The sequence below is a fragment of the Manis pentadactyla genome, chromosome 10, assembly GCF_030020395.1.
Source record: "Manis pentadactyla isolate mManPen7 chromosome 10, mManPen7.hap1, whole genome shotgun sequence".
Taxonomy (NCBI): Eukaryota; Metazoa; Chordata; class Mammalia; order Pholidota; family Manidae; genus Manis; species Manis pentadactyla.
The window spans coordinates 13,895,813-13,918,344 of NC_080028.1; the positions used below are offsets into that span (position 1 = coordinate 13,895,813).

Sequence of the window (22,532 nt, forward strand, 5' to 3'; positions counted from 1 at the left end):
TGCTGGGAGCTTGCGGTTTAGGGAGAAAAGACTAGAATCCACACGCCCTTGGTCCCCAGGAGCTGGTTCCAAACCTGGCCCCTCCCATTTGTGGCAGCATGCCTCTGGATCACTGCGCGTCCCTCCCTGGCCCTGAATTCCTTACTTGTCAGGTGAGAACCGTGATCTGTCTTCACAGAGGGACTGTCACGGCCGCTTCTCTGGAGATCCTAGCACAGAGCTTGACTGGCGCTGGGTGCTCAGGGCGCGTTGGTCCCCTCCTCCACCTTCCAGAAGGTCTTCCTGGACAAGCCCAACTCCCCCTGCTCTGTCGCCTGTGTCGTGTACCTCCAGCCCTTTGTTGGTGTTTACCACTCCCACCCCCCAGCAGCCCTCCCTCCAGGCCGCCTCACACACCGCCATTGATACTGCCGTTCACTGTCGTTGCTGGGCCTCACACGGCTTTCTGCTGATGTCTTGTCGCCTCCCTGACCTGGCGAGCTGCTGCTGCTTGTTGACAGAGTGCCACGCTATAAGGGAGTCACTCACCATAGGGTATTGGGTGAAGCGTGGACTTTAGGGTCAGCTAGACCTCAGTTGGGAAGTGATCCTCTCTACTTACTAGTTGTGTGCGTGGGCAATGACTTACAGGATAATGAGGGCAGGACTGGATTCTGGAGATTAAACGTGATGACGAGTTTAGCACGGTGGGCACACGGGAAGCCCTCCAGAGGTCTGGGTTTTAGCTGTTGTTACATGACATTTTAGCTCCTTGGTACCCAGCACAGTGCTGAATGTGAAGTGCTAGCCATTCAATAAGTAGAGATGGGACAGAATAGAACAGCTGTCTCAGATCTATTGTTTATTGTTTTGTTGGTGACTTTTCTATTATAGTTTAGCTTGGGCAGGCTTGTGGGAGTGCCCAGCCTCTTAAACTCAAGAGGATTTCAGGAAGCATCTAGGTCTATCCCCCATTTCTATATTTAGATGGGAAAGGTGAGGCTCTAAAGAGGGAAGGAGATTTGCCTAAACTTCTGATGAACATGTTCACAGAGTTGTTTGTTCTGTGTTAAAAATGGGAGGAGATAGCATCTGGGCCTTATTGGTCCCTAACTTCTGAGGGTAGGTAGTCATGCACAAGCTGCTTTCTGTCACAGCAGGTTTGCCCAGCAGAGTGAGATCAAAGAGAGGCCAAGGAGGTTGAAATGGGTCATCTCATTAATAAGCCCTTCACCAAGCTGGTGAAATACGTCCTGTTCTTTCTGAAAAGTTCATTTGCTTGAGTTCACACAACTGGTGGTGCTCAGAGTTGGGACTCCAACCTAGGTCTGTCTGATCCCAGAACTGGGTTTTCCATGACACCTGCTGGTATCCTGATGCCACCAATTAGAAAAGGGGCCCAAAGAAGAGACCCGGACCCCAGGAAGACCAACTCACTGACTCTCCAGGGTGACCCAGGTCACCCAGTCCCCAAGAGGGAAGTAATAGGATGTGGGGGGAAGTTGACACAGGTGGGTCTTCAAGCTCACCTGTGCTTATTGGAGCCCACGGTGAGAGAGAGTTTGAGAGTCTTGTCCCCTGAGACCAAGAGATGCCAGCTCCCTGTCTGCCTGGACTAGTTTGCCTATGCAGCTCTCATTTTCAAACATGTAACCATTTTGGTGATTTGTGAAACCTACATCTTCCCAAGTAGATTGGCAGGTGCCAATAACAACAGCTGCCCCAGCCATCGGTTTCTCTCCTCTGTCACCCTCTTCCCATATTGCTCCCTTCCTCTTCTCTGCCTCCACTCTTGCTTCCTGTGTGTACACTGCCCCTAACTAGAAGGGGACGCAGGTCACTTGACTGGCTTGGAGCACCAGAATGGCTCAGTTGTTTGCGGAGGCCAGCCAAGGAGTGTTCCTCCAGTCCTGCTGGTGACACACTGTTCAGAACAGAGCTGGAATATTAGGCACTAGACCTCTGTGACTTCCAACATGGGCCCCACCCCTTCTGCCCCCTCCACCAGCCCTTAGGAATCCATGAGCAATTTCCTATATTTCCCAAAGCCACATGTGAATCATACCTTTGTACTCATGCAGAGGGTTCCTGAAATAGCTAGCATTAAAAATGCCGATTATCTCATATTGGTCCACTGATAGATAATTTTAGAGGTCTTTGATTAATCTATAGGATTTGATTGACTTGTAATTATTCATTATTATTTGATAGATAATTGGTTGTGTTACTTTGGGTAAGTTTCTGTTTCCTTCTCTATAAATGGAAGTTACCATACTTCACAGGATCCTTTTAAGGATTAGATGACCTAATACTTAGAAAATGCTTAGAACAATTGCAGGGACCTGGTACTTCATCATTAGCTCTTTTTGTTGTTAGTGTCCCTGTTAATTTCATGAGTAGATGGAATAGCTTAAAGCGCAGTGTGTGTTGTGGGAGAGTTGGCGATAGAGTAGACAACTCATTTTGCAGATGAGAAAACCAACCCAAAGAGGTGAACTAGGCTTAGGATTCAGGCAGACCTACATTCTTATCCCAGCTCATCTGCTTTCTTACTGGGTGATCTTGGGTGAATTGTGACATTGAACATGCCTCTGCTTGGCCCAGAGTAGGCATTCAAACACAGCCTCCATGGCGATAGTTACCACGTCCCTTCCCACCTCTCCTGACCTTTCTCCCCTTGCCTTAACTGCTGAGCTAGGAAGCTTTGTCTTGAGCCAGGTCTTCTGAGCATCTGTCCACTAGGAGCCCATCCCACGTCCAGGAGCTTTTCTGGGCTGTGTGGCCAAGTGCCTGGTCCTTTAACTTCCTGTCTGGTCAAATGGAGATTTTTAAACTAGGAAGATAAATAGCTGGGTTACAAAATTTATTTCATATTTGCTTTATCTCAGTTATCGGTGGGAGTTTAGAATCCTTTGGCTTGAGATACTTTGCTGTACTCTGGTTAATGACAGACCTCGGGGAGGATATTCCTTCAAGAGACTTTGTGAGAAATCCATTCATAAAGTGCATACTGTCTACTAATTTATCTGTTGGCAAGTAAAGATTTGTACTAATGCCTAGAGCTCTGTTTAATAATAAAAGGTAAAAGCTTATCCCACAAGGGGAGTTCTCACACTACTATGGTCAAATGTTAACTTGGGTTTGAATCCAAGTTCTGACACCTATGACAAGTTGCATAACCTCTCTGTGCCTCAACTTCCTTGTCTATAAAATGGACAGTTTCAGTGTGGGGACTGAATGAGTTGGACAACATAAAATGCTGAGAACAGTTCCTGCGTAAGTACCAGCCTTACCTCTGCGCCACACCCCTCCTCCCCAGTGTCTTGGTGGAAGATATTTGGAACCTAGTCTCGACATCCAGGATAGAGAACCTGAGTCTCCCTTGTTCTCAGCCACCTGGAAATAAAATTAACTGAAGCCCAAAGGGGAACGTTATTTACAGGGCCCCCCCTAAGGGGCCCCAAACCTCCTCCTTCCTTTGGCTGCTGCCTGTCCATGAGTCCATGATCCTCAGCTCTCAGACAAACCTAAGACTGCAGTGGACCATCAAGGTCATCCCGTCTAATTACTCTTTGGATGCTTGGATCTGTTTGATGACTTCCCTTCAGAGCTGCCTCCCCATCACATCCCGTTCTTTCCTCCTCGCCTCTGGAGTTACATCCAAACTCCTAAGATCCCTCACACCCAACAGCCCTCACTCTGACTCTAGCTACACCTTTACAAGCCTTTTACTCCAGCCACACTCCAGGTCTCACCTATTTTTAAATGTTGCATACTGCTTTATAACTTCATTACTTTGCAAATGCTGTTTCCCCCAGCTCCCCAAAGGGTTTCAGGGCTTCAGGGATCCATTCTCCAAATTTTTCCTGCATGTCTCATGTTGCACTGTATGCAGCTGTTTACATGTCTGTCTCCCCAACTACTGGGAATTCCTTATTTATTTTTAACCTTGTACCACCAAGGCCTAGTTTAACACCTGCAAACAGTAGGTGTCCAGAAAGTATTTACCCGGTTATCACATGAGGACTCAAGTGGCTAGTAATTCCATCCACTGGCACAAGTTCCACTCCTCACACAGTTGCTCTTCAAATACATGAGGTCAGTCTTCAAGTTCCCTGAACATGTCCTCTTCTCCAGGCTAACATCTAGTTCTTCCAGCCTTTCCTTATGTGTGTGGTTTCAAGTCCCCCTTCAGCCCTGTCACTCTCCTTCAGACAAATTTCAGCTTTTTCATGTTCTTCTCAGTGTACTTCTTCCAATGCTGAACCCTTGGCCCCCAGGGAGGCTGGTGTGTGCAGGGGGCAGCAGGACTGTCCCCGCTTGTTCTGGGCATGGCTCCTAGCGTGGGAAGAGCACAGACATTAAAACCAGATGGACATGGGTTTAAACTCTAACTCTGGCACCCATCAACCATGTAACCCGTGCTGACACTTAAAATATTTAACAACTGACATGGCTCAGGAATTGACCCGTCAACTCTAGCTTTACAGCAGGGCCAGAAAGACCCGGCTGTGTCCGGCATCATCCCTTTAGTTTTCGGATCACAGGGTGGGAATGGAGAGGAGGTGGTCAGGATTGTAGCTAATTAGCAACCAGTATAGAAATATCTGAAGATCTGAACAGCTGTTACGGCCATACCTGTGTGTGCCAGGTGGTTATGAGTCCTGGATGTAACCAGATTCAAGTGGCTTCCGTGCTCTGAGCCTCAGTTTCCTCATCTGTGATGGGGAGTTGAAAGTAGTACACACTGTTGGGGTCTCTGAAGGGACACAAAATATAACATCCCTCTTCCCTGACAAAATTCTGAATTAAGGAGTAAGGGGAAAGAATGAGCAGAGAGGGATCAAAAGGTCACCTTTACTATCTGAGAAAGGTTGGGTTGGAAGGTCTGACTTGTGTCTGCAGGTGAGTGGGCTCCTGGCTGGACCCAGGATCACACCCACTCACCTTCAAGGTCACAGGCTGCACTGGCCAAGATCGGCCTCCCCCACAGAGCGCTCACCACCTAAAGGTCCAGCCTCGCCTCTGCTACACCTCATGTTTCAGCCACACTGAGCTTTCTGACGGTTTCTAAACATGCCAAACCCTCCAATGAGCCCGTGCCTTACCTGCTGGTCTTTCTGCCGGCAATGCTCTGTCTTCCCTTCTCTGGCTGACAAACTCCTCATTCATCAATACTGGCCCACATGCCCCTCCTCCAAAGCCTAGCCCTACCTACGAACTTCAGCTGGAGGCCCTGGACGTTATACTTAATCCTGAGGGCAGTAGGGAGCCAGCTGTTCACAACAACTGGGGCTCATTTTTACGGGAAATCAAACATCGGGAAGAACTCCCTGCATATTCAGGGTCATGCAGCCAGAGTGTCCTTTGGGCGAGGGGAGAGGGAGCCCACCTGTGGGCTGCTTTTCTTCCCCATCCAGTGTTCAGAAGCCTTTCAGTTTCTATTTTCCCTTTTGAGCTTCTTGATGAAGTAAGTGTGGATTTCATTTAGCGACATAGTGTCCACACTCGTGGGACCAGGCATTTTTCAGCTTGATGGAACTGTTTATGTTATCTCCGGTAAAGGAGTTGCTTAGGCCTGAGAATTCTGCCTTCCAGGGAAGGTCTTTTCCTCATAGTCACAACACACCCAGAACCTGCTAGAGGACACATACCTCTTAAATCTGTAGATAAGCTGACAAGTAAGAATAAATTCAAGGAATTGGCTGATGTCAGGTGCTTAGCTCGCAGAGCATAGGAAAGAATAAACATTAAAGAGGTGGTGGTAGTTGTGGTTACTATTACTGTTTTAGTTGGGATAACTAATGCTTAGTCACCACAACAGACAAACACTTGAAATCTCAGTGGCTTACCACAATAAAGGCTCATTTCTTGCTCACGTGACATCTGATGTGGGTCAGGGTGTTCTTCCCATCTGGCAAGGACACCATCTGGAACACGCAGCCACGGTCACCACAACAGGAAAGAAGGGAGGATGGGAGGTACATGAGCTCTTCAGTGCCTCCACCTGGAGGTGATGCCCCAATTCCTCCACTCATAGCCCATTGGCCAGCACTGGTCAGAGGGCCCAAGCCTGCCTTTGGGGGAAAGTGGAAAATGTAGGGGAGCATGGTTTCTGCCACAGTTATTTAGGTGAGTTCAAATAGATTTGCTCCCTCACCCCATTTCAATAAGGCTTTGGGAACAATGAGACCATGTATAGAAAGGATGCTTGAGAATGGCTCAGCGACATTACCTAGCCCCAATAATCCTCAGTTTCCTCTTTGGCAAAATGGGGAAGCTGAAAATATCTACTTCATTGGGTTGTTTTGAGGTTTGAATGATGAATATGACAGTACATAGGACCAGATTGACCTATGACTGTTCTATCAAAATGTTAGTTGGGTCTGGAGCCCAAGCCAGGTTGGCTCTTTGAGTCTGTGACATCATTGAATGAGTTGAATTGACATACACAAAACCCCTGAGCTGCTGTGTTCAATCCTCCCCTTTCTGTGCTTTTGTAGCTGGATTTTTGGACCCACTGATTTATTTCCAGAGGGCTCCATCTGCTTGCTTACCCATGTGACCAGGGCCTTGCACATTGCCTCGCGCTGAACTCCTTCTCCGTACATGTTTGTTGAATGAACATTGAGGCAGCCTTTGAGTGTGGGGTTGAAGGAAGCAAGGGGCTAGCAGGGTCTTTGAGCCTCCTTCAAAGGAGGTGATGCGGTATGTTGGGAATCTGGGCCCTTGGGTTCTCAAACTATGTCATATTCTGCTTCTGACTTGCAGTATAATGCTGATCAAATTGCTTCTATCCTTGCCTCTGTTTCTCCAACCACAGAACTGAAGGCAGCAGAGCATGGTTCTGCAGTCAGGTTGCCTCGGTTCCAATATTGGTTCTAACTGTCACCCATGGTGTGTTTGGAGACAATGACATTATCTCTTATGCCTATTTTCCCCTCGGTGAAAAGGGTGTACTACTGGTGCCTACCTTATAAGATGACAACTCACTGAAGGCTCAAATGATGGTCAGCATTTTTAGGAGTAAATTATTTTAAATTAAGGTATGTACATTGTTTTTTAACTGTAATACTATTGCACATTTAATAGACTAAAGCATAGTGTAAACATAACTTTTCCATGCCTGAGAAGCCAAACAATTCATTTGACTTGCTTTATTGCAATAGCCATGTCATTGCAGTGCTCTATCTCCAAGGTACGCCTGTGCTGTATAATCCTACTTTTATGCAACTCTAGAAAAGACTCAATGAATCTGTAGTGGCAAAAAACATAAGTGGTTCCCTGAGGTCTGGAGTCAAGGGGTCTCTGATGGTTAATTTTATGTGTCAACTTGACTGAGCTAAGGGATGCCCGGTTCGCTGGTAAAACCTTCTTTCTGGGTATCTCTGTGAGGGTGTCTCTAAAAGTGATTAGCATCTGGATCGGTAGGCTGAGTAAAGAAAGTTGCTCTCACCAAAGCAGAGGGCATCATATAATCTGTTCAGGGCCTGAATAGCAGAAACGAGGAGAAGGGTGAATTTGCTCTCTTTACTTGAGCAGGGGTATCCATCTTCTTTTGCCCTTGGCTGCTGGCACCCCTTCTCATTCTTGAACTTTCAGACTCAGATAGGGACTTACACCATCAGCTCCCATGGTTCTCAGCCTTTGGACTCGGGCTGATTTACACCACTGGCTTTCCTGGCTCTCCAGCTTGCAAACGGCGGATTGTGTGAATTCTTGCCTCCATGGTGGGAGCCAGTTCCTGTAATGAATCTGTCTATGTGTATATATCCTACTGGTCCCGTTTCTCTGGAGAACCCTGCCTAATACAGGGCCTCAGTGCACAGGGGCAAAGTGGAATTTTGGTGGTGATGGAAATGTTCTATATCTTGATTGTGAGAGTGGGCACGTGGGTGTATCCATTTGTCAACACTCATGGACCTGAACTCTCAAAATTGATGCTTTTATGGTATGTAAATTATACTTCAGTAAAGTAGATTTAAAAATTAACAGAACAACAAAAATATTAAAAGTTTGGACTAGAGGTCTAACGCCGATTCTAGGAGATCTTGCCAGGTATGGCCATCTGCTGTGCCCACCAAATAGTGCTTGCTGTCCGGGAGCCCCTTTTCTCTGTCTCTCCTTCCTCTGGGCCTCTGCCCCATCTGTGCACATTCTGGTCGCATTCTCTGCCCTTAGGCCAGCCAGCTGCAGCTCTCTGCTTTGTCAGTAAACCAAGATAAAGGTGTTGGCTGGAGTCGTAGGACATCCTAGACCTGAGTGGGAGCCCCACTTATTAGCTCATAATGGGGTGAAAATGTTGGCAGCTTCCCTCTGCTGGACTGGGGTATCTGGTGACCTTTCCAGCTGCTAGGGTCTGCTGACCATGATTCACGAGCCAGCTTGGGAGGCAGCAGGGAAGGCAGCTGACGGTGACGCCTTAGGGTGTGGCCTTCTTTTTCTGAATATTAGCAAATATGTCAGGAAGAAAACAGAACCCCCCTTTTAGATAATCAGTACTCCCACGGCCACCAAATTCCAGGGCTAGATATGGAGGGAAGCTGGAAAGGGGACAGGAATGGTGTTCCAGCCTGTGCTAGGTGTTCAGACAAATCCATTTGCTTCCTGCTGTGACACTGTGGGTCTGAACTGCTAACAGTAGCAATAGTAATAATAACAGCTAGCATGAATAACAACTAGCATTAACTGAGAATTTACTATGTGCCGAGCTCTTCCTTAAGCACTTTACATTGATTACATCAGCTAACCCTTACAACAACCTTGTGACATCCATACCATCATTATCCCCATTTTGCTGATTAGGAAATCAGGGCAGAGAGGTTAAGTAACCTGTCCAAGATCTCACAGCTGTAACTGGTAAAGCTGGGACTTAAACCCAGACCATCTGATGCCAGAGCCTGCAGAAAGCAGATGCCTCCGTCTCCTACCCCTCAACCCACAAAAATCAAATGACCAGAAGCAGGGACCTCTACAAATATGTCCCCAGAAGAACCCCTAGCTGAGCAGAGGCAGCAGGAGCAGCCTTCCCCCACTTCTTCCTCCCAAGTCTTGCACAGGTGCACCTGACCAGGGAAACCTAAACTACACTGGAGCCCTAGTTCAGAAGAATCTAGGCATGTAGTTTTAGTTTTTTCAGATTCTTGCAGAACAAGTAGGCACATTAGAAGGAGAATGGAATGGATACTGAAGACTGTACCCAAGAGGCAACTTTGAGGTGGGGAGAGGAGAAGACTATGGAGGTGGTGCATAGAGTGTCAAGTGGGACTTTGGACAAGAAGTAGCAGAAACCAATATAAGTAATCATGCTTAACAGGGATTTAGCCTGAGACATATGAGGAATGCCTTAGGGAGTCCAAAGCAACAATAAATTCAGGAATGTTCTAGAAACAGGAAACACTGTCAGGACATGCCCTTCATCTCTAGTCTCTACCCTGCTCTGTGCATCTGCTTTATCCTTCTCCTTTCTTGGACATGGGATTCCTCAGCTTCTCAGATCCATGCAGCAGGTATCATATCTGCTCTTACAAGGCCAGCCTCACGCAGAGTAATTGTCTGTTTGTCTGTCTGTGAATCTTTCTCCCTTTCCCTCCATCAATTCCAAGTGTCCAGGGTAGAGACTAGGTTGAGCCTGGGTCAGATGCCTGCCTATGGTCACCCGTGTGAACGCCGGGACAGCCAGGGATGTGTTGTACAAGATAACAGCTGCCCATCCTCTCCCCTGCCCATTCCCTGCCCCTGGAGATAAAGGTGGGCAGTTAAAATTGTGGGGAAGGGGAAGTTGTTCATCTATAAGCAAAGAACACTCCCTAAGGTATATCCTACATACCATTCACCATTCACTGACCTAATCAGGGCTCAGGGTTTTTTCATATTGCTCCCATATGCATAGATGCTTCCAAGCTTTGGACAGTCAGACAGCTGAAGAGAGATTGCATCTGCTCAGCCAGCCCAGGCCCTTTGAAGCAGCAGATTCAGCCACTGTCTATATACCCTTGGACCATGGCAGCACTGCCCTAGACAGTCTTTGTCTCTTTCTGGACCTTTTCTCACTCAGATCACATCTCCTCTAGAGTCTTGCCTCTTTGTTCACTCAATCCTGGCTTTTGGTCCTTTAGACTAATTATCAATTCTTGGTTTTTATGCTGTAAATATCTGTTCTCTCCACCAGGGTTTGACTAAGCTTGACCCTGTGCTCCTATAGTGTCCCTCCATGTCCAGAGTGTCCTGAGGAAGGCCATTGCCTGCTACCTTAAAACTCAGCCTCGAGCTCTTGTGGGCTGGCAGCCTAGCTGGGCCAACCTGAGATGCCCATGTTGAAGACTTCAAGAGCATCACATGGACTTTGGCCGTTTGTACGGGCCAAACTCTTGCTCTTTGGTTTGGCATTCTGTGAGTCTGGACTCTACACCAAGCCCTGTGCCAGTCGATGGGACACAGAGATGAAGGCTATGATGTTGTTGCCTTCAAGTTGACCACAGAGATGGCAAAGGTGGAGCTCCAGCAGGCACCGGCCATGTTAAACACTGGACAGCAACCAAGAGGCAGCTACAAGAAACAGCTCTCCTGGGCTCAGACAGCCGAAGGAGAACTCACAACAGCCCAGAATGTCAGAGATAATTTTGATCTTGGCATAGAAAACTGAAAGATAAGAAGTCTTTGTTAGTTCCTCCTCCATGGGTACAATGAGGTATTCATGCTATTCCCCTCGGGACTTTGGAAGCATTTTAGGCCCAAGAAAGGTCTATGCGTCATCATAATTGTGTAATATGGCTGCCCTCTTTCCGCCCCACCCCTTGACATATCCTGGTCAGGCAAGATAAAGTTCTGTTGATGCTTTAGAGCCACTGTGGCCACCATCAATCAGCTTCCTTCAGTGTCCTTGATTTGGCCTTCCTAAGGGGCTGGAATCTGGGGCACACTTCCTTCCATCCATCTCACCCCTTATTTTCTGCCACCATGAAAAGCAATTGCCCAATCACCAAGTGAATTGGTGCAGACTCTATCGAAATGAATTATGATGTGAAAAGACCCAGCCTCTGAAGTTTAACTTCCCTGAGTTTGACTCACTTACCAGCCGTGAATGCTTAGACAAATTTCTTAACCTCTCTGAACCTTAGGATTTTGTTTTGTTTTCTTCCAGTGTGTAAAATAAGACTTATAGAAACAGCTTCGTACAGTTGAGGTCAGGATTAAATGAAATAGAATATGTAAAGCACCTAGCACTTTGCCTGATACTTAGTAGTTGCTCAATAAATATGGTTTCATTCCAGGCAAGTTTGGTGAAGTAAATGGAGATGGTCCCCACCTTCAAGAAATTTGTGATCTTTATCAAAGGGTAGGTGTTGTTATCATAAAGGTGGGTGATAAGACCCACCTGTGCGAAACAGCCGCATCTGTAAATCAGGCAAGAAGATTTACCCCATAGAGTATGTAAGCACTATTAGTCCCTACTTTACCAATAAAGTAAGGAGGCACAGAGAGGTAGAGGGACCTATCCGTGGTCACAGAGCTGCAAAATAGTAGAGCTGGGATTTGAACAAGACCTTCAGGCTCCAAAGCCCATGCTCTTGCTACTTCACTCAACCGCCTGCACCATGTTGCTGAACTGAGTGTGAGGAGTCACCAGGAACCAGGGGAAAGAAGGTCAGATTTGGAGGCAGACAGGTTAGAATCTGCCTTCACAATGGTGGTGACTATGGGCAAATCACTCAGTTTCCTCATTTGCAAAATGGCACTGATAATAACCTCTTCCTGAGAGTTCTTGTGTGGATACTTTAGGTCTGTTGGTTCAAAAAGTGGCAGTTGGAAACCTGCAGTTGCCAGACACTGTCCTAGGTGCTGGGAACAAAGCCTTGAACAAGAGATGTGAGCTGGTCTCAGAGAGGGTCCCCACCCTACTGTCTAAGAAGAGAAAAGATGATGTACTTAGAAGTAATTCCCAAGCAGAGCTTGTAGCTCTACAGGGACTTAATTTAAAAAAAAACAGCAACGACAACAATAATAAGAACAGTTGACATGGGTTAAGCATTTTCCTGGTGCCAGGCACTACATCAAGCTCTTCAGTGGATTTTCCCAGTAATCCCTGAAAACATTGCACGTAGGCATTATAATTGGTTCCCATTTTACACATGAGAAAACTGAGGACCAGAGAAGTTGTTAATTAACAGCCAGTTGAGCTGAGCTGTACAGTTGGTTTTCCAGCCTAGGTGGTCTGCCTTCAGAGCCTCTAGTCCTAAATATCACAACATACTTCTTCTGCAACTTACTGCTGTCTCTGGTTACTTGCTTCTCAGTCATAAATGAGAGAAACATCTGGAAGTCTTATAAAGGGCTTTATCATCAAGTGTAGGGTTTTTAGCCCATAAGCCACATCATCTAGTCAAGCCTAGTCTTGATCCTGCACCTATGTTAGACATAAAGACAGATGCTCAACTGCACGGCTGGGGAGAAGAGCGCCACGGCATTCATTCACCGGCGAGGCCTCCAGCCTTGGCAGTTACCTCACCACGACCTTTACGTCACTGCTGGCCAAGCCAGGGGCCTGGGCTGTGTCCTGAATCTAAAAGCCTGACCATAGGCTTTTATGAAGCTCTATCTTTCTGAGAACTTCCTGGACATTACCTCACTTGTCCTCTATCAACTTCCCCAGAAACTGTGACTAGCAACCTCATCCCAGATTTGTAGATTGTGGACATGGAGGATCCAGAAGGACAAAGTGTCCTTTTGAAGGTTGGCCGGTACAACTGGGTGCGGAGAGGCCTCCAGAACCCAGCTTTCCTGAATCCCAGTCCCAAGATGTCATCTCAAGTATTACTGGCCAGAATCCTCAGATCACACCACTAGGGGCAGCAGAGGGCAGACAGGAAGTCTGTGTTCCTGACTTTTCTCTGTTTGGCACTGCATTCATTCTCTCTCTGAGCAGATACTTATTTTTACCCACTCTGTGTCTCCCTACACACTGGCGAGAGCAAGGTGGATGCATCTGATGTGGTCCCCGCCATCACAGAGCTCTCAGGCCAACACGGCAGAGAACTGGTTAGCAAGTAGTTAAAGCCATGATGAATGTAAAGGAAAGGGACTGTGTATAAGGTGACACACTTTCACAGGGGGTCAGAAAAGGCCATCCTCAAAGTGATGTTTGTGGTCACACACATAGGATGAAGGAGGCTTTTGTAGGTGAAGGGGAAAGAAGGATGCTCCTGGCAGCAGTGATGCCTGCACAATCGGAGAGACATTCATCCAGGAAACCGAAACACAGTCAAGGGAGAGTGGCAAGATGGCCTGGGGTGGGCACAGATGAGACAAAGAAGCCTTTGAGGTCTGTTAGTTTTCTATGCCGCATAACAAATTACCACAAATTTATCAGCTCAAGACAATGTCCACTGATTACATCACACTTTCTGTGGGTCAGGAGGTGCCAAATCCTGGATTTATCAGCAAATCTTGAGCAAATACATCATTCAGGGTGGGTACATGTTAAACAAACTCACAAATTTTTGTATACAAGTGAAATGAGGATCATAGTTAGCACTTAGCCCAGAACACCTTGAAGACACCGTCAATTCATTTTGTCCCATCAAGATACACAGGAAATCTGATTGAGATCAGAATGACAACCTATTACTTCATGATGAAAAAAAAATTGCTGAAGTGAGAAAATCCTGTAATGTGCATGTGTAGCCCCTTCTTTCTGAGAGCAGAAACATGTGAGCGGTCACAGCATCCTCACGTGGCTGGTTAGCAAATGCCTTAGAAGTATCAGAGTGAAGGGAATTAGTCAAAGTGACTGTCTGACAGTATCAGATGAAGGCATCTGTTAGGCCACCTCACAGTAGGTTCAGTTGGGTCAGTGGGATGGAAAATGTTCAAGGTATGCATTTAGTAAATGCAGCCACTATAGCAATGACTCTTCTTTGTCTTAGGCAATGTCAGGGCATTAGACTAGGTAGTTTCCAAGTTCTCTTACAATGGTGTGATTCCAAGACAGTCATTACTTATCACAGGGTAGAATCTGGACCCTGAGAACGCTGCACTTCCGAACAATCTAAGCCCTCACAATCATCATCATCATCAATATCATCATCTTTAGTAATAGTAGTATTAAAGAAAGCAGTCGTTACCTGTGGGCAGCTGCCTATGTTTAGGACACACTAGTAAATGCTGCTGACATTATTTCATTAAATCCTTGCAATAGCCGTAGTGGGTGGTTTTTCTTACCCTCAACTTGCAGATGGAAAAAGAAGACTCCAAGAGGTAGTGTAAGTTGCCCAAGGTCCCCCACCAAGTGAGTGGAAAAGAATGGATTCTAATTGCATTCAACACACCGCCCCTGTGCAGCACAGATAAGACAGATCACACTTTGTGTGCCTGCTGAGCAAGGGCGTGCTGTAAATTCAACCTCTTCTCTCCCAGTCAAGAAAGTAGATTGAATTGAGAGTCAGTGAGAATGATGTCATTATGAGGGTAACCTTGAACCCACTTTAATTTATTGAAAGAGGAAGTATTTGTACAAACATCAATAATCTTACTAATATTATGCCTGCTGGCTTGAAAGTTCCCAACCATGTAGTCCCCCCCCAGCATAGTCCCCAGTTATTTTGGAGGCTGCCTCACATCTGCCCATAAAACAGCCTGTCAGCTGTAACCATATGTGGGTATCAGTCACCTGTTTCTCTCTCACGGTCTCTGCCCTCCGCTTGTTTATGTCCATCATCCACATGGCCACCTGGAGTCAACTCCTCACCAAACTGGGGCCATGCTTTTATACCAGGTCATTCATTCACTCACTCACTCATTCAATCATTTATTCAACTAGTATTTACTGATGGTCTGCTTTGTGCCAGGCACTGTTCTCAGGCCTGGGGAGACAATGGTGAACAAGACTGATAGGTCCCGGCTCTTGTGTAACTAATGTTCTGGTTGGGGGTGTAAAGAATAAAAAATTAACAAATGGGTAGCTGAATAAATAAACAAGAGAGTATCAGATGGAGATAAGAAATATAAAGAAAATAGGGTTGCCTTGGTGAGGAAGCACTGGATAGGATGGTATAGCAGACACTGTTGCTGCCCCACAGCATGTCTTCTCAGTACACTGCTGAGCTCACAGGCATCTGCTGTGGTCAGTTACCAGGCATAGAGACATCCCCCCATCTGTATCCCTCTCTCCTTTGGAGGGCTTTCTCTGTTGTCTCATGAGTTTGCTCCAGCCATGCATGGAGACCGGCTACTCCCAGGTCAGCCTTCAGTAGAGAGGCCAAGAGCCAGTGGATAAGTACTCCAGCCTCTCCATCTCTTGGTGAGACAGCCCTGAGGCACATTCTGCATGATACCTCGGAGGTCCCAGTAGGACTGCGTCTTGGTTTCCTGCAGGGGTAGCCAACTCTGTTGGCACACCCATCTCTCCTGCACTGTCCCGACTCCCTCACTTATGCTTCCTGAGGTCATCTTGCAAATAAGCCATCTCTACCAAGGTTCTTTGGGTGTCTGGTTGGAGAGAACCTGAACGGAGTTGTGTGGTTGAGGACAGCCTCATTGAGAAAGTGAGGTTTGAGCTGAGACCCAAATGATGTGAAGTCACCACGATGCCAAGGTCTAGAGGGGAGGATTTTCCAGGGAAAGGGAGAAGCAGGAGCCAAGCCCGGAGACGTGAAGGAGCTGGCACGCTCCGGGACAGGGAGGGCTCCCACGGCCCCAGGACGGGGACAGAGAAAAGCTGGGAGGAGATGCAATCGGGGCGGTAGGAAAGGGCAGCCCCTGAGAGGGAGCTTGAATTCATTCCAGGTTTAATGGCAGTATTGGAGGGGAGTCAACAGTGAAGGGACCTCACCTGGTTTGCATTTTTAGAGGATTCACCTGGGTAACTTTATTGAGAAGAGTTTGTGGGATGGGAAGAGTGGAAGCCAGGCCACTTAAGAGGCCTGCTATGACCAGAGCCTCACAGTCCCCCCTGAATAGTTCCACCAGGTTTTGCTCTAATGCCCCCTCTCCTTTGAGGATGTAATCCAGACAGAGACCAGACAAGCCCAGATGCCATTATATGCCTCTTGATCTTCTGTTTTCCCAAGCAAGCCGTCCCCCCAGCACCCTCCACCTTGTAAAACATAAGCTCCCATATATGAAAATACAGACTGATTCAGGTGTGTGTGGTAGGGAGGGAAATGTGGGTTGTACCAATAACAGCCAAACCACGATGCCTCGTTGTAGTATTAACCTGGGTGTCACCTGCCTTTCCTCCAATCCTGTGTCACATGCTCTCCTGTCATACGTGACCACCTGACAGCAAATGCCACATCTCATGGGCATGTAAGGTTGACATGGATACAGAATTCAGAACCCCTCTGAATACCCCAGAAGAAGAATCCACAGGGGTGGTTACTAGTGAGAAATCTAGGCTTTTAAAAATAACTTACAGGGAAGATGGAGAAGATACATCTCTTAGGTATAGAGATTGGAGCTCACATTGCACACCTTTTATATTCCTGTTTCCCCTAAGACCTTTTCCTGGGATAAGAGGTGAAAAGGAGGTGAGTGGCAGGGAGGAGCCGGATCGAGCAGGGCCTTTTGTGTCATGCTGAGGAGCACTTGTTCCTAGTTGGAGGACTGCGCTAAAAATAAGACCCAGAGTACACCCAGCAAAGGACAGATTAAAGCAGAGTTCGGGGCTTTAATGCCTACTGTATGTGTGAGTTTCCTGCGGCTGCTGGTGACAAATTTCCACAAACTTAGTGATTTAAACCAAAACAAGCCTCTTGTCTTGCAGTTTTGGAGATCAGAAGTCTAAAATGGGTTCTGCAGGGTTGGTTTCTTCTGAAGAATCTCAGAGAGAATCCCGTTCCTTTCCATTCCCAGCTGCTGGAGGTCACCTGCTTTCCTTGGTTCCTGGCCCCTTCCTTGTATCACTCCAACCACTGCTTCTGTCACCACAACTCCTCTGACTCGGACCCTCCTCCCTCCTTCTTATGAAGACCTTCTTATTACAGGGAGCCCACCCACATCATCCAAGATGATATCCTCATCTCAAGATCTTTAAGTGAATCACTTCTGCAAAATCCATTGTGACATATGAGAACATAGTCACAGGTTCTGGGGATCACAATGTGGACATCTTGGGGGTAACAGGGACATTGTTCTGTCTACCACACTAAGTGTATTTTTAGGGGTAGCGACTGGAGCCTAACTTTTGTGCTGAGCTCCATAAGAAATAATTAGATTCTGCTTTATGGCCTCAGAGGGCAGCCCAACACTAACCAGACAGTCAGGGCAGCAGGCGGAAGAGCAGGGATGGCTCTGTGCAATGTGTCCCCACCCCTGGGAAACCAAGGCATGTTCTACTGGCATCTTCAAAAGCAGCAAAAAAACCTGATGCCGTGGAAATAAACCCCTGGATCTTGGTTTCCACAACAGGTGTTCAACACATGTTTGACCCACCCACTCCTCTCAGCGTTTGCCTGCTCACCATGGTCAGGCCCCTCACTCACGCCAGGGCATCCCTGCTTTCTGCTGTCATTGCATTTTAGCAATATATCAAAATTCTCTTTCCTTCTCCTCTGCTTCGCTGATCTCTTTGGAGGTCAAGTGGCTGGCACTTAGTATATTACAAAGTAAGAACTTTATTGAGCTCTTTATTTGTTAGGCACCATACTAAGAGTTTCCCATGATTATCATACTGAATCCTTCCAGCAATCTTATTAGGTAAGTAGTCTTATTCCCCATTTTATTCACAACAACAAAGAAAGACACCAAGGTCACAGAGAGGTTAAATAACTTGCCTGAGATCACCTAGCTATGAAAATGCAGAAGCCTAGGTTGAATTCTGATCTTCTGCCCAAAGTTTATGCTCTGGAACAATTACCCTGTACTGGAAGGGGTGAATGGATATTGTTAAAGAGCATTGGATTAGGTGTTAGAAGATGTATGTTCTTTCCTTGCTTCATCATTCCTTGCTGGGTAACTTAGGAAAGTTGCTTCCCCTCTCTGGGCCTCCATTTCAACAGATGCCAACATGATGGGCTTGCACAGAAAAGAGCAGGTCTTCTCTGACACCGTATTTCCAATGCTGGCTGTCTCTCTGGCCACCTCACCTTGCTTTGACCTGAAAATATCATACCCATGAGACGTGGCATTTGCTGTCACATGGCCACGTATGGTCAGCAGCACCAGGGCCAGGCTCCCAAAGGCCCCTTCACGTGGCATGGCCAACAGCAATTCCATCCCCTAGGCCTCCAGAGAGGATGCAGGCAGCAACCGGCAGCCGCAAGCATGTGTTGTCTCTGCGGTCTCTACTTAGAACAGTTTCCCATTTCAACCTGCCAGTTCCTTAAAAGCATTAGGTTGAGGTTTTGCCGAATGACTCCACTCTATTTTCATAAAGGGGTGGAGGGGCTCCTCCTGGGAGCTGAGCCCAGAGAAGAAATTCCACATGAATGAAGGGTATATAGGGCTAGGAAGTCCATCTCCTGGAGAAAAAAATAGTCTGGTGGGTGGTGACTTGTATAGAGCAGAGGAAGTCCTCCAGCAGCCAGATCTCTGGGCCCAGCTTGCCTCGGGGACTGCCTCATTTCCCTCCTCTGGCCCTCAGTTTCCCCACCTGCTACAGGAGGGGCTTGAATCCTCCCTCTAGGTTCTGGGCACTCTCAGGTATCTGGGTTAGACTGTTCAGCGTAGATTAATATTAAAAGTAGTAACCAACACATGTATAGCACTTTCCATGCTGTTCTAAGCACTTTATAAATACGTTTCTCTGGACACTCAGTACCCTCTGAAGTGGGCAGTCTTACTCTCCCCATTTTATAGATGGGAACAGAAGCGAGGCTGACTCATTTGCCCATGGCCGCTTTACCTGTGGGGGGTGATGTGAACCCTGGCAGTTCGGCTCCAGAGCCCCCCCTGCTAGCGCTCTCAAAGTTAAGACCTTTCTGGCGGCAGACAGCTTACTGTTGAGCAGTGTGCAGTCAGACTGGTCCTGGAGGGCCCAGATTTGAGTCCTGGCCTCATCATCCGGGTGGTCTTGGAGCTGTCCCTGAGTTCCTTGGGGCCTCAGCTTCCTCATCTATAAAATGGGGCTATTAACACCAGGCTGCTCATCTCCCAGGTTGTGTGGGGAATTTGAGGTGGTAATTATTCATGAAGAAGCTCAGGAATAAGATAAGTAGTTTCCTAACTGAGGCTTTTATGATTATGATTATGATTCCTGCAGAAGTCTGATCTCCACACCCTCTACCCACCGCCCCACCTATCCCACCATCACTTAGATTAGCTTCTACCAGGGAGGGACTCCGGGAGGAAGGCCCAGTTGGAATCCTGACAGTTCCAAAGCCCCGTCCCTGGCCTGGAAGTGGGAGAGGGGCAGTGCCTTCCTAACAGCCTTGAGTCAGAGCCCACAGCCCTGCACGGTGCTGCCCCCCACCCCTGTGAGTCTGTGTGCAGGCATCTCTGTATGGGCGTCTGGATCAGCCTCGGCCACTCACTCCAGACTTCTATTCATCTGCCTTCTTGGCACCGCACTGCCTGAGTATCTAAGAGGCATCTGCACTTTAATCCACCCACACAGAACTCTTGATTTCCTTCTCGAAACCTTCTCCTCCCAGTCTCCCCCATCTCTCTGAGTGCCCCAACCACCTCCTCCGGGTGCTCAGGCCAAAGCCTGCCATCCCTCTTCTTCCTCCAAAGCCCCCATCCAATGTATGAGCAAATCATGCGACTCTTTGGCTCCATTCCCCAAATGTTTCCTGACTCTGGTCAGTTCTGTCTACTTTGCTACCACCACCAAGGGCCAGGTGACAGACGGTGGCAGCCAACACCGTCTTGGGCTTGGTCTACCCTAGCAGCCTCCCACCAGCCTCTCCAAGTGCACCCTTCCCCCTGCCTCCCTGAGTCTGTTCTTGACACAGCCAGAGGGATCCTTTTAAGAACACAAAACACTTTGTGTCAGGCCCCTGCTTAGAAGCCCCCATGGCTTCCATCTAGACAAAGATTACCTCCTCATATGAGTTCTAGACCCTTTGGGAGGTACTTAACCGTCTGGCCTCACCTGTACCAGTCTTCCTCTTCTTGCTCATTTGTTCCTGCCGCACTGGCCACCCTTCTGCTTCTCAAACAAGCCAAGCTCTTTCCCACCTCAGGACCTTTCCACCGGTGGTTCCCCTGCCTATAAATCTCTGCACTCCTGACTTCCTAGGACTGGCCCTTTGTCATCATCCAGGTTTCAGTTCAGATATTACCTTCTCAGAGAGGCTTCCCCAGTCTCTTGTTTAATGTATTAAATGTATTCCCTGCTCCCCACCACTCCTCTCAGAGAGATACCTCTGTTGGTTTTATTAGAGCATTTGCCGTTGTCTGACATTATCATATTTATTTTTTTTTTCTGCCTCCATTACTAGAAGGATCATGAAGGCTGAGATGTGCATGTCTTCATAGCTGTATCCATAGTGTACCTCCAGGGGAGTGGAAGTAGGGATCTGGCACATGAAAAGCACTTAATAAATATTTGTCAGATGAATCCAGAAACTTTCTGTGTGACTTGGAACAAGGTAACTCTCTTGACTTAAGTTTCGTCATCAGTAAAATGAAGGAGAAGGAGATAGGTCATATCAAAGGAGTCTCCTGGTTCTGACTCTGGACACACAAGTTCCCCTTGGAATAGACAGATAATGGATGGATGGATGGATGGATGGAAGGATGGGTGAATGGATGAATCGAGGATGGATGGATGGATGGATAGGAGGTGGATGGATGGGCCAGTGAATGGATGGATGGATGGATGGATGGATAGATAGATAGATGGAGGAGGAATGGTGGATAGATGGGTGGATGATGGATGGATGGACAGTTGGACAGACAGGTGAATGATTTCTAGGGGTTTTATTGAAGCCACCCAGGAAAAAGGAAGTATTAGGAAGAAGGTGGTGATAGGAAAGAGGGCAGGTAACTCTAATGGGAGTTTGAGAGAGGGGTATGTGATCCCTTTCTTACCCTCCTGCTCACCCCACGGACCACCTTTCCTCATGGCTGCACTAGGGAGATGGCAGAGCCACTGCCTGCTGAGAGCTCTGCCCAGGAGATAAAAGGAACCAAAGGAATGTGCTGGCAAGGCTGGCGTCCCTGTCCTCTCAAGGGTGTAAATGGCTTTCCCGCTCCCACAGGTTCAAAGAGCACTTCATTTCACAGCAAAAGTACAGCTAATGAGAAACAGACTCTCTGGCTCCCGCCGCAGTCCTGAGAGCCCAGGAGGCAAAGGAAAGCCCCCAAGAACCTGGATGGGAATGTCTGCACTGCACGGCCTTTTCCGTCTCCTCTCTGGGGCCACAGAGCTGTCTCAACAGCAGAGAAAGGTGTCGTTGAGAGCTGGGGATGGAGGCAAAAGCAGAGTCCCCCTCGGTGGTTGAGAGAGGCCTTGGGGTGTGGGGTTTCTGAGCTGTGGGCCCTGGCCATGCTGAGTTCTTTTCTTTTTAAGCCTGAATGCCAGGTGAGGCAACAGCTAATAAGAACAATAGCTCTTTGTTCTGGGGGTTGCCAAGGTGCCACTTGGGGAGGAGGGAGAGCACAGTGGAACGGACACTGGCTTTGAGGCCACAGGACTTGGTTTGTGGATTCTGAGCCTCAGTCTTCTAAGCTGCCAGTGAGCACACTGGTAGTGAACTGAGAACCCCAACATGCTGTCCATCATGCCGTGAATCATGCTGTGAAAATAACACTAGGTTAAGGTCCAGAACATCAGGGTTCTAGCCTTGGTTTTGCTGGGTATGTGACTTTGGGCATGGCAGGAGGAAACAAGACTTGAATAACAAAAAAATGACCCAAGTTCAAATTCTGATTCTTTTCACTTTGCAAGTAGGGCTTGGGCAAGTATTTCAGCATCTCCGAGCCTCTGTTCCGCTGGCACCAATAATATCAACCTCATGGGCATGGGGTGAGGATTAAATGAGAAGAGATACATGAACTACTAGCACTTAGTAGGTGCTTAAGGACAAGGATGGAGCCTGGTTTGCCCAAAGACCTTTAAAGGAACAGGGCAATCTGTGGCCAAAACAGACAGCAAATCCAGGCTGGACGCATGGCCAAATACAGTAAAGGTAACAGTAGTAGTAGAGTGATTGCAATGTCCCATGCTTTGTGCTCATAATCTTAGTCTGTCCTCAAAAACAGCACATGGGGCAAGTACTACTGTTTTCTTCAAATAGCCAGAAGCAAAAGAAGGGCAGACAGAGAAGACTCGACTCCAAAACATGTGCTAAGTCACTCAACTATTCCTCAGTGTTCCCTGTAGCCATCCCCCCTCTCCTTTGGGTGCCTGCCTACCTCTTGGAGCCCAACCTGTGTCCAGTCTTCAGTGGACTCAAAATATCCTAGTTGGATAGCTTGCTGGTGCCCTTTGCTCTCCTTCTCCAGGGTGTTAGAAGGAGTATTTCCCTCATTCAACAGAAATTTCTTGAGCACTTACTATATGCTGGGCATTTGAGATACAACAGTGAACAGAACAGAAAAAGAAAAATCCCTGTCTTCAAGTAGCTTATATTCTGGAGGGATGGTAGGGGATAAAATTAACAAATGAA

At 47.5% G+C, this 22,532-nt stretch overlaps 1 protein-coding gene and 1 long non-coding RNA gene across 4 annotated transcripts in view; one reads left to right on the forward strand and one right to left on the reverse strand.

Moving 5' to 3' along the window:
• The window catches only part of SYN3 (synapsin III), a 448,045-nt gene that overhangs the window by 258,125 nt on the left and 167,388 nt on the right, over positions 1 to 22,532 (forward strand). The gene's annotated exons all lie outside the window — the stretch shown is intronic.
• On the reverse strand, positions 3,918 to 5,920 carry LOC130678945 (uncharacterized). The gene is made up of 3 exons (XR_008991914.1): positions 5,832 to 5,920; positions 4,618 to 4,697; positions 3,918 to 4,317 (listed from the first exon to the last, which is right to left on the reverse strand). It is a non-coding gene; the product is annotated as an uncharacterized LOC130678945 (long non-coding RNA).